Raw genomic sequence first — 11,515 nt, forward strand, 5'->3', positions numbered from 1 at the left:
ACCCATTCACAACACAGTGCACGTGTCAATGTGAATGGACAGGTCAGGGGTAACTACTTAACACATAGGTTGGTAAGTGTTTACAATGGATTGCCCAATGTGATTGAGGCGGATTATATCCGGAATATTAAAAAGTTGGATAGGTATTTTGAGAAAATTAACTCGGGTATATAGGCTGTGTATTGTTTTTGAACTGGGTGCTCGGCAGCTGATGGTCTTTTTGGACAAGTGAGGCACAGCTATAAACTGCGTGAGGTTCGAAGTTGTCTAAAGTACGATGAGGAATACACCTCTGGGGACGTCCTCCATCGCATTATCTTTTAATCAGCAAAATTAAATCTGGTGGTCAGGCAAGGTTTAATTTAATAGATGGACCGGCACTTTTCAGTGGGACGTCCACCCGCACATTGCCACGGCAAAACTATGAAAAGAAAATGAGGCCGCCGATAAATTTAAACATCTGCAAAATTCTGCGGGGCGGCTTAACGTCATATCTCCAGCTACATTATATGGAGACATTTTAAAATAATCAAGAAGTTGCATTTATATAGCACCGTTTACATCCTCAGGAGCTTATAAAGTGCTTCCCATTTTTTGAAATGCATTCAACTCTTGGTAGGTAGGTAGGCAAATGCAACAGCCAATTCGCATACATGGTCCCCCAAACTAGACTGAGGTAAATGATCAGTTCATCTGATTTAGTGGTTTTGGTTGAGAAATAATTGTTCCTACTGTTTTGTTCTCTTAAATAGTGCCTTGGTATCTTTTACATCCATCTAAGCAGGCAGTCTCATTTACTATTTACAATCTATATTAATGACTTGGAAAAAGGGACTGAATGTAACATAGCCAAGTTTGCTGACGATACAAAGATGGGAGGAAAAGCAATGTGTGAGGAGGACACACAAAATCTGCAAAAGGACATAGACAGGCTAAGTGAGTGGACAAAAATTTGGCAGATGGAGTATAATGTTGGAAAGTGGGAGGTCATGCACTTTGGCAGAAAAAAAACTCAGAGCAAGTTATTATTTAAAAGGAGAAAGACTGGAAAGTACAGCAGGACCAGGGGGTACTTGTGCATGAAACACAAAAGGATAGTGTTATATATGTATACTTGTATTTACCCTGTGTAGCCACCAGAGGGCTCATCCCCTGGAGTCCCAATAATCCCTTGGGAGCACAGGTATTTATGGAGGCTCCACAGGTTGGAGAGGCACTCTGGAGCCCTGCAATAAAAGACTAAGGTCACACTTTACTTGGAGCTCACAGTGTTCAATCTGACTCTTTCTCCATATACAACAGATAGTATGCAGGTACAGCAAGTGATCAGGAAGGCCAATGGAATCTTGACCTTTTATTGCAAAGGAGATGGAGTATAAAAGCAGGGAATTCTTGCTATAGCTATACAGAGTATTGGTGAGGCCACACCTGGAATACTGCATGCAGTTTTGGTTTCCATATTTACAAGAGGATATACTTGCTTTGGAGGCAGTTCAGAGAAGGTTCACTAGGTTGATTCCAGAGATGAGCGGTTGACTTATGAGGAAAGGTTGAGCCTCGACTCATTGGAATTCAGAAGAATGAGAGGTGATCTTATCGAAATGTATGAGATTATGATGGGGCTTGACAAGGTGGATGCAGAGAGGATATTTCCACTGATGGGGGAGACTAGAACTAGAGGACATAATCTTAGAATAAGGGGCCGCCCATTTAAAACTGAGATGAGAAATTTCTTCAGGCTTGCAAATCTGTGGAATTTGCTGCCTCAGAGCTGTGGAAGCTGGGACATTGAATAAATTTAAGACAGAAATAGACAGTTTCTTAAACGATAAGGGGTTATGGGGAGCGGGCAAGGAAATGGAGCTGAGTCCATGATCAGATCAGCCATAATCTTATTGAGTGGCAGAGCAGGCTCGAGGGGCCGTATGGCCTGCTCCTGTTCCTATTTATGTTCTTTTGAAGCAGCTCTGACAATGTAGCAGTGGTCAATGCTCCACTGAAGTGTCAACCTAGATGATGTGTTCAAGTCTTACAATGCAGCTTGAACTCAAGTCCTTGTGACAGATTGGAGTACCACCACTGACCCAAGGTGACACAAAGCCCGAAATTCTTGATTTGCCCCTTACGGAAGTTTCTCCTCCACTATACTTTGCACCACCTGCCCAAGCCATTGCAATGGTAGTGTGGCAACTCATTCCACATGTACACAGATAACAACTCCACTGCCTTCGCTGCTGTCAGACAGCTTATCTGGGATGAGACAACATTTCCTCCAGTTTCTCGGCCTTTTGGCTAAGATCTGCATAACTAACCTGACCAGCCACCATGACCTCCGGGTGGTTTCTCCCTGGTCAGGAAGGTATATGCTTACATTTTTGTAAACAGGAGGTGGGTGGGATGGCTTGACCCATCCACCTCCACGGAGGTGTGTGGGGGACCTGACCCATCCACCTCCATGGCACGAACCTGGTATTGCAGTACTTCCAGGAACGGTGCAGTGGCTCTAGGCCTTTTGGCTAAGAGCATTGGCGCAGAGTGATCCTTGACTGGTGCAGGGTGACCTCTGGCGTTTGACAAAGAATTGGAACGATTGGACACGAATAAATTAAAAAAACATTTCCTCCAGTTTAATAGTGGAAAGACTGAAGCCATGTCCTTAGCCCCCACCACATCCCATTCCTTAGCCACTGTCTCAGGCTGAAACAGATTGATTATAATCTCAGCAACCTATTCGACTTCAAGCTGGGCTTCTAACCCCATAACCTCACAAACAAAGATTACCAATTTGCACCTTCATAATCACCCACCTCTGCACCAATCTCAGCCTTTATCCTCAACTGTCAATTGCCTCACGCTTAGCATCTACCCATTCTCCCAAAAGGCAGGTAGCAAGACACCAGCGGCCACTTCACCAATCAACTTGTAGCCCCCTCTCCTATTTAATTCATTCGGGGCTTTAAAAAATTTTTTTACAAAAAATCAACTGTTTTCACAAATTAAAGCAGAATGAGGAAGGAAATTGCCTATCTCTCCCTCTCTCCCCCCTCCCCTCCGCCATCTCGTAGGCTTTGGAAATGAGAATCTCTGCTTATTAGTGTAAACCACTGGCATTGATCTATTAACAGTCAACAAACAGAGGTGAATTAATGAGCTGGCTTCACAATTCAAATTATGTTATTCTGAAAATTAATGTAACATAGAAAAAAAAGACACTTTCCATTTTATATCACAAAGCGAAGACTACAACAAGCATGTAATCACAACACATTTAAAAAAAACAATATAAAATTTGTTCTTTAATTTGGGCGGTAGTCGTGGCCGAGTGGTTAAGGCGATGGACTAGAAATCCATTGGGGTCTCCCCGCGCAGGTTTGAATCCTGACGACTACGGACTGTTGTTTTTAAAAAGGGAAGGTGGCTCAACCGTGGCTATAAAGGGAAATCAGGGATAGTATTAAAGCCAAGGAAGTGGCATACAAATTGGCCAGAAATAGCAGCGAACCCGGGGACTGGGAGAAATTTAGAACTCAGCAGAGGAGGACAAAGGGTTTGATTAGGGCAGGGAAAATGGAGTACGAGAAGAAGCTTGCAGGGAACATTAAGACGGATTGCAAAAGTTTCTATAGATATGTAAAGAGAAAAAGACAAACGTAGGTCCCCTGCAGTCAGAATCAGGGGAAGTCATAACGGGGAACAAAGAAATGGCAGACCAACTGAACAAGTACTTCGGTTCCGTACTCACTAAGGAGGACACAAACAACCTTCCGGATATAAAAGGGGTCAGAGGGTCTAGTAAGGAGGAGGAACTGAGGGAAATCCTTATTAGTCGGGAAATTGTGTTGGGGAAATTGATGGGATTGAAAGCCGATAAATCCCCAGGGCCTGATGGACTGCATCCCAGAGTACTTAAGGAGGTGGCCTTGGAAATAGCGGATGCATTGACAGTCATTTTCCAACATTCCATTGACTCTGGATCAGTTCCTATGGAGTGGAGGGTAGCCAATGTAACCCCACTTTTTAAAAAAAGGAGGGAGAGAAAACAGGGAATTATAGACCGGTCAGCCTGACATCAGTAGTGGGTAAAATGATGGAATCAATTATTAAGGATGTCATAGCAGCGCATTTGGAAAGAGGTGACATGATAGGTCCAAGTCAGCATGGATTTGTGAAAGGGAAATCATGCTTGACAAATCTTCTGGAATTTTTTGAGGATGTTTCCAGTAGAGTGGACAAGGGAGAACCAGTTGATGTGGTATATTTGGACTTTCAGAAGGCTTTCGACAAGGTCCCACACAGGAGATTAATGTGCAAAGTTAAAGCACATGGGATTGGGGGTAGTGTGCTGACGTGGATTGAGAACTGGTTGTCAGACAGGAAGCAAAGAGTAGGAGTAAATGGGTACTTTTCAGAATGGCAGGCAGTGACTAGTGGGGCACCGCAAGGTTCTGTGCTGGGGCCCCAGCTGTTTACACTGTACATTAATGATTTAGACGAGGGGATTAAATGTAGTATCTCCAAATTTGCGGATGACACTAAGTTGGGTGGCAGTGTGAGCTGCGAGGAGGATGCTATGAGGCTGCAGAGTGACTTGGATAGGTTAGGTGAGTGGGCAAATGCATGGCAGATGAAGTATAATGTGGATAAATGTGAGGTTATCCACTTTGGTGGTAAAAACAGAGAGACAGACTATTATCTGAATGGTGACAGATTAGGAAAAGGGGAGGTGCAACGAGACCTGGGTGTCATGGTACATCAGTCATTGAAGGTTGGCATGCAGGTACAGCAGGCGGTTAAGAAAGCAAATGGCACGTTGGCCTTCATAGCGAGGGGATTTGAGTACAGGGGCAGGGAGGTGTTGCTACAGTTGTACAGGGCCTTGGTGAGGCCACACCTGGAGTATTGTGTACAGTTTTGGTCTCCTAACTTGAGGAAGGACATTCTTGCTATTGAGGGAGTGCAGCGAAGGTTCACCAGACTGATTCCCGGGATGGCGGGACTGACCTATCAAGAAAGACTGGATCAACTGGGCTTGTATTCACTGGAGTTCAGAAGAATGAGAGGGGACCTCAGAAACATTTAAAATTCTGATGGGTTCAGACAGGTTAGATGCAGGAAGAATGTTCCCAATGTTGGGGAAGTCCAGAACCAGCGGTCACAGTCTAAGGATAAGGGGTAAGCCATTTAGGACCGAGATGAGGAGAAACTTCTTCACCCAGAGAGTGGTGAACCTGTGGAATTCTCTACCACAGAAAGTTGTTGAGGCCAATTCACTAAATATATTCAAAAAGGAGTTAGATGAAGTCCTTACTACTAGGGGGATCAAGGGGTATGGCGAGAAAGCAGGAATGGGGTACTGAAGTTGCATGTTCAGCCATGAACTCATTGAATGGCGGTGCAGGCTAGAAGAGCCGAATGGCCTGCTCCTGCACCTATTTTCTATGTTTCTATGTTTCTTCAAATATTTTTTTTAAGGTTGAGCAGAAACTGCTGGAAGTGAAAGAAAAAAAATCCCTGATATGGCCATCGAAATGATATTGTTGTATTTAGGGAAAATAAGCACATTCATATCAGAAATAAAAACAGAAAATGGTGGAAATGCTCAGCCGGTCAGGTAGCATCTGTGGAGAGAGTTAACGTTCGGGTCGCTGACCCTTCGTCAGAACTGGAAAAAGTGAGAGATGTAACAGATTTTAAGCAAGTGTAGGGGCAGGGAAAAACAAAAGGGCAGGTCTGTGATAGGGTGGAAGGTAGGAGAGTTTAAGAGGCAAAAGGAATGATGGTGCTAGGCAAAAGGAGATGGTAATGGGACAAGTTAAGAAACAAAAGATGAGTCTAAGTAGGGTGTAAATGGAAATGGCAGAATCATCAACAGCTGTGATGTGAAAAATACATTAGAGGTTATGGTCTGAAATTGTTGAACTTGATGTTGAGTCCAGAAGGCTGTAAAGTGCTCACTCGAAAGATGAGGTTCGGTTCTTCGAGCTTACATTGAGCTTCATTGGAACAGTGCAAGTGGCCGAGGATGGAGAGATCAGAGTGGGAGTGGAGCGGAGAGATCAGCTCTGTCCCAACTCTGGGCAAAATTATTAAACAAGGCTTTTGTAAAAATCTGAAGCATTCAAATAAATACTTTAAAAGAAAGCATTAAAAACAATCTCATGGATAAATTTAATCATGTTATTTGAAATATATAATTTGCTTTTGTCATGTATTCAACTGTCATTGTAATCCATGTATAAACTGACCTAAGTTGTACACCATGAGAACACTGACCACTAGGTAGTGAACTTGTGGGAGACACTCCTAACCTGGACTCAGGTATAGAAGGGGAAGCTCCACCCATCTTCTCCACTTCAGTACTGGCTAATAAAGGTTACTGGTACTGGTCACAGAGTGACCTTCTCTCTAATATGGGCCTCATGTGCATTTGTACTGTATAGTAAGGACATATTATTGGCGACGAGAAACTGAGATTTAAACCATGCGAGCATGGCCACTAGCAGCACAGACGAGAGGTACTGTGTTGGTGATGATTGGGACGATTTTATTGAGAGACTACAGCAAAGTTGTGTCACTAAGGAATGGCTGGAACAGGATTCGGCCGACAAATGCAGGGCTCATCTCCTGATGGTTTGTGAATCCAGGACGTACTCCCTGATGAAGGACCTTCTAGCGCCAGAGAAGTTGGCGGACAAGACTTTTGAAGAGCTCAGTAAGTTGATCGGGGAGCACTTTAAACCAGCGAGCAGCATGCACATGGCGAGACACCGGTTTTACACGCACAGACGGCGAGAAGGGCAAAGCGTTCCAGACTTCGTGGCAGACCTCCGGCGACTGGCGAGCCTATGTAAGTTCCCAGATGAATGCAGAGTGGAGATGCTGCGAGACTTTTTTTTAAATTGAGGGCATCGGGCATGCTGGGGTTTTCAGGAAACTGATCGAGACCAAAGACTTGACCCTGGAAATGGCGGCTTTGATGGCCCAGACATTTATCTCAGGGGAGGAAGAGACCAGAATGATGTTTGACAAAAATCTTGGTTTAAATGCAGCAAATGGACAGGGAGTCAACATTGTTTACGCAGCACACAGTTCTCCAGGCAGACAGGGGCAATCGGACATGCCCGAGCATGTAGTCGAACCCAAAGGGGGAATTCAACAAGGGGGAATGGCTAGCTGAACGGCGATTCATGCCATCGCAAGGAACAATGCGGCCGGTAATGGGGCCATCAACACCTGTCAATGGTGCGTTTAAGGACAGTTACAGAGACAGTCAGAGACGATCGACTGGTAATGGACCTTTTGTTTCCAACAACGGCTCATGTTGGAGGTGTGGAGGCAAACACACAGCCAGAGCTTGCAGGTATCAGCAATATACCTGCAGAAACTGCAACGTCAGCGGTCATTTGGCGCGTATGTGCACGAAGCCTGCAGCCAGGTTGATGTATGAGGAGCATGGGCCTGATGTAAGCCCTACGAGGCCAAATGGACACTGCGGAAATCGCTGGAAGCTGAAATTCAGCGAGTTCATGTGGAGCACAAACAGTTCATACACCAGGACGCCACCGATAATGAAGAAAGTGCTCCTCAATGGCATCCCAGTATCAATGGAGCTCGACACTGGGGCCAGCCAGTCCCTGATGAGTATCAAACAGTTCAAAAAGTTGTGGGCGTCCAAGGCCAGGAGGCCAAAATTATTGCCGATTGACGCACAGTTACGGACATATACAAAGGAGATCATTCCGGTGCTAGGTAGCGCCACGGTAGTCATGACCCACAAAGATTCGGAGAACAGGTTGCCACTCTGGATTGTCCCGGGGGATGGTCCCGCACTGCTGGGGAGGAGTTGGTTTGCTGTCATGAACTGGAAATGGGGCGATGTCAATGCAATTTCTTCTGTGGAGCGAATATCATGCTCACAGGTCCTGGACAAATTTGACTCACTATTTCAACCCAGCATTGGCACTTACATGGGGACCAAGGCAGTGATTCACATAAACCCGGACGCCAGGCCAGTACACCACAAGGCCAGAGCGGTGTTGTACGTGATGCGGGAAAAGATAGAAGGCGAATTGGACCGCCTGCTGAGGGAAGGCATCACCTCGCCAGTCAAATTCAGTGACTGGGCGAGCCCGATTGTGCCTGTACTCAAGGCGGATGGCTCAGTCAGAATATGTGGTGATTACAAGGCCACCATCAATCGGCTGTCACTCCAAGACCAGTACCCGCTACCGAGAGTGGAGGACCTCTTTGCGACGCTATCCGGTGGCAAACTTTTTTCAAAATTGGACCCGACCTCAGCTTACATGACCCAGGAGCTGGCAAGTGAGTCGAAGAAGCTGACCACCATCACGACACACAAGGGGTTGTTCAAGTACAACAGATGTCCGTTTGGGATTCGCTCGGCCACCGCGATCTTTCAACGAAACATGGAAAGTCTCCTCAAGTTGATTCCAAGGACAGTGGTTTTTCAAGACGACATCCTCATCACGGGTTGCGATACTAAAGAACACCTCCACAACCTGGAGGAGGTGCTACGCAGACTGGACCGGGTAGGTCTGCGACTGAAAAAGGCGAAGTGCGTCTTCCTAGCTCCAGAGGTAGAATTCCTGGGGATGAGGGTAGCAGCAGACTGGAGCAGACCTACTACGTCCAAAACTGAAGCGATCCAGAGAGCAACCAGACCCCGTAACACGACGGAGCTGCGTTCGTTCCTGGGGCTCCTGAACTATTTTGGTAACTTTCTTCCCAAATTGAGCACGCTGTTAGAGCCGCTACATGTGCTCCTATCCAAAGGTCGCGAATGGGTCTGGGGGGACAGCCAGGAAAGGGCTTTTGATGGAGCATAACAAATTGCATGCTCTAACAATCTGTTAACGCTATATGACCCATGTAAGAAACTTGTTTTAACGTGCGATGCGTCGTCCTATGGGGTCGGGTGTGTGTTGCAGCATGTTAATGCCAAGGGTCAGTTACAGCCGGTAGCTTATGCCTCCAGAAGTCTGTCCCAGGCAGATAGAGGCTATGGGATGGTAGAAAAGGAAGCGCTTGCATGTGTGTATGCAGTAAAAAAAAATGCACCAGTACCTGTTTGGCAGGAAATTTGAGCTGGAGACAGATCACAAACCTCCTAACGTCCTTTTTGGCCGACAACAAGGCCATAAATGCAAATGCGTCGGCCCGCATGCAGAGGTGGGCATTCACGTTAGCCATCTATGACTATATTATTCGGCACAGACTGGGCACTGAAAACTGCGCCGAATCACTCAGCAGGCTCCCATGAGCGACCATCGAGGGGGCAACCGAGTTTGCTGCTGAGATGGTCATGGCTGTTGAAGCTTTCAAAAGCTAAGGCTCACGCGTGACAGCTCGTCAGATGAAAGTCTGGACAAATAGAGATCCGCTACTGTCTTTAGTCAAGAAATGTGTCCTGAATGGGGACTGGGCAGCCACGTACGGGGTATGCCCTGAGAAATTTAAACCATTTCACAGGTGCAAGGATGAACTCTCGATTCAGGCCGATTGCCTATTATGGGGAAACCGAGTAGTCATGCCCCAGATGGGCAGAGAGGCATTCATCCGAGAACTCCACAATGAGGACCCGGGCATTGTCATGATGAAGGCAATTGCCAGGTCACATGTTTGGTGGCCAGGGATAGATGCAGACCTGGAACTTTGTGTTCGCAGGTGCAACACGTGTGCCCAGCTGGACAATGCGCCCAGGGAAGCCCCCCTTAGCTCCTGGTCCTGGCCCGCCAAGCCATGGTCACACATCCATGTGGACTACGCAGGTCCTTTCATGGGCAAAATGTTTTTGATTGTAGTAGACGCCTACTCCAAATGGATCGAGTGTGACATTCTCAATTCAAGCACATCCTCTGCCACGGTAGGAAGTCTACGGGCAATGTTCGCCGCCCATGGTCTACCGGACGTCTTTGTCAGCGACAATGGCCCGTGCTTTACAAGCATTGAATTCCAGGACTTCATGGCAGGAAATGGTATCAACAATGTCAGAACGGCACCGTTCAAGCCGGCCTCAAACGGCCAGGTGGAACGAGCAGTGCAGATCATCAAACGGGATGCTCAGAATCCAAAGGGGTTCCCTACAAAGCCGCTTATCACGCCTCCTGTTGACCAATAGATCCCAACCACATTCGCTCACAGGGGTTCCACCCGCAGAGCTGCTAACGAAAATGACGCTCAAAACCAGGTTATCCCTCATACACCCCACCATGAAAGAAATTGTTGAGAGCAGGCGACGGTTACAATGTGACTACCATGATGGGAATGCGAGGGCGCGATGTATTGATGTCAATGGCCCTGTCTTTGTCCTCAACTACGCTGCAGGGCCAAATGGCTCGCAGGCACTGTGACTGCCAAAGAGGGGAATAGGATTCTGGTAGTTCAACTTACCAATGGACAAATCTGTCGCAAACACGTGGATCAAACAAAAAGGAGGTTCAGCAACCCCATGGAAGAAGCAGAGGAAGAACACGATGTAGAGTTCACTACAGGTGACCGAACACCGGAACCAAATGGAGGAGAGCCCATTCACTGTGGGCAGTCTGGATAGGGCTGAGGCACCACAAACAGCAGACACTCAGGCTAGCGCCCAACAACCGGAGCCCCAACTCAGGTGCTCTACAACGGAGCGTAAACCACCAGAGAGACTTAACCTGTGATCCCCATAAAACTTTGGGGGGGGGGGGGGGGGAGGTGATGTCATGTATTCAACTGTCATTGTAATCCATGTATAAACTGACCTAAGTTGTACACCGTGAGAACACTGACCACTAGGTGGTGAACTTGTGGGAGACACTCCTAACCTGGACTTTCAGGTATAGAAGGGGAAGCTCCACCCATCGTCTCCACTTCAGTGCTGGCTAATAAAGGTTACTGGTCACAGAGTGACCTTCTCTCTAGTATGGGCCTCGTGTGCATTTGTACTGTACAGTAAGGACATATTAGCTTTATTTTTTTACATTTTGTCTAAACCCTTATTTTGGACATGAGATTTCAATTACGGTGAAAAAAATGTAAGCTAAAATATTCAGATGCATCTGCAGAAGTAGAAAAACAGAATATTTTTTTTAAATGGTGAGAAACTTTAAAATGTTGGTATTCAGAGAGATTTGGGTGTCCTGGTGCAAGAAACAGAAAGCTAGCATGCAAGTATAGCAAGCAATAAGGAAGGCAAATGGCATGTTGTCCTTTATTGCAAGGGGGTTGGAGTAAAAGTGTAAGGAAGTCTTGCCACAGAGACTTAGTGAGACCACACCTGGAGTACTGTGCACAGTTTTAGTCTCCTTATCTAGTGAAGGATATTACTTGCCTTGGAAGCGGTGCAACAGAGGTTCACTAGATTGATTCCTGGAATGAGAGGGCTGTCTTATGATAGTTTGTGTAGAATGGGCCTTTACTCACTGGAGTTTAGAAGAATGAGGTGTGATCTCATGGACAAATACAAGATTCTGAAGGGGACTGACAGGGTAGATGCTGAGAGGTTGTTTCCCCTGGC

At 46.4% G+C, this 11,515-nt stretch overlaps 1 non-coding gene and 1 pseudogene across 1 annotated transcript; both read left to right on the forward strand.

The window, feature by feature from the left end:
* Positions 1-2,272: 2,272 nt before the first annotated feature.
* On the forward strand, positions 2,273-2,503 carry LOC139242672 (U2 spliceosomal RNA; annotated as a pseudogene).
* Positions 2,504-3,308: 805 nt separating this feature from the next.
* Positions 3,309-3,390, forward strand: trnas-aga (transfer RNA serine (anticodon AGA)). The gene has a single exon. It is a non-coding gene; the product is annotated as a tRNA-Ser (tRNA).
* Positions 3,391-11,515: the final 8,125 nt, after the last annotated feature.

This window comes from Pristiophorus japonicus, unplaced genomic scaffold, assembly GCF_044704955.1.
Source record: "Pristiophorus japonicus isolate sPriJap1 unplaced genomic scaffold, sPriJap1.hap1 HAP1_SCAFFOLD_1429, whole genome shotgun sequence".
In the NCBI taxonomy this organism is placed as follows: Eukaryota; Metazoa; Chordata; class Chondrichthyes; family Pristiophoridae; genus Pristiophorus; species Pristiophorus japonicus.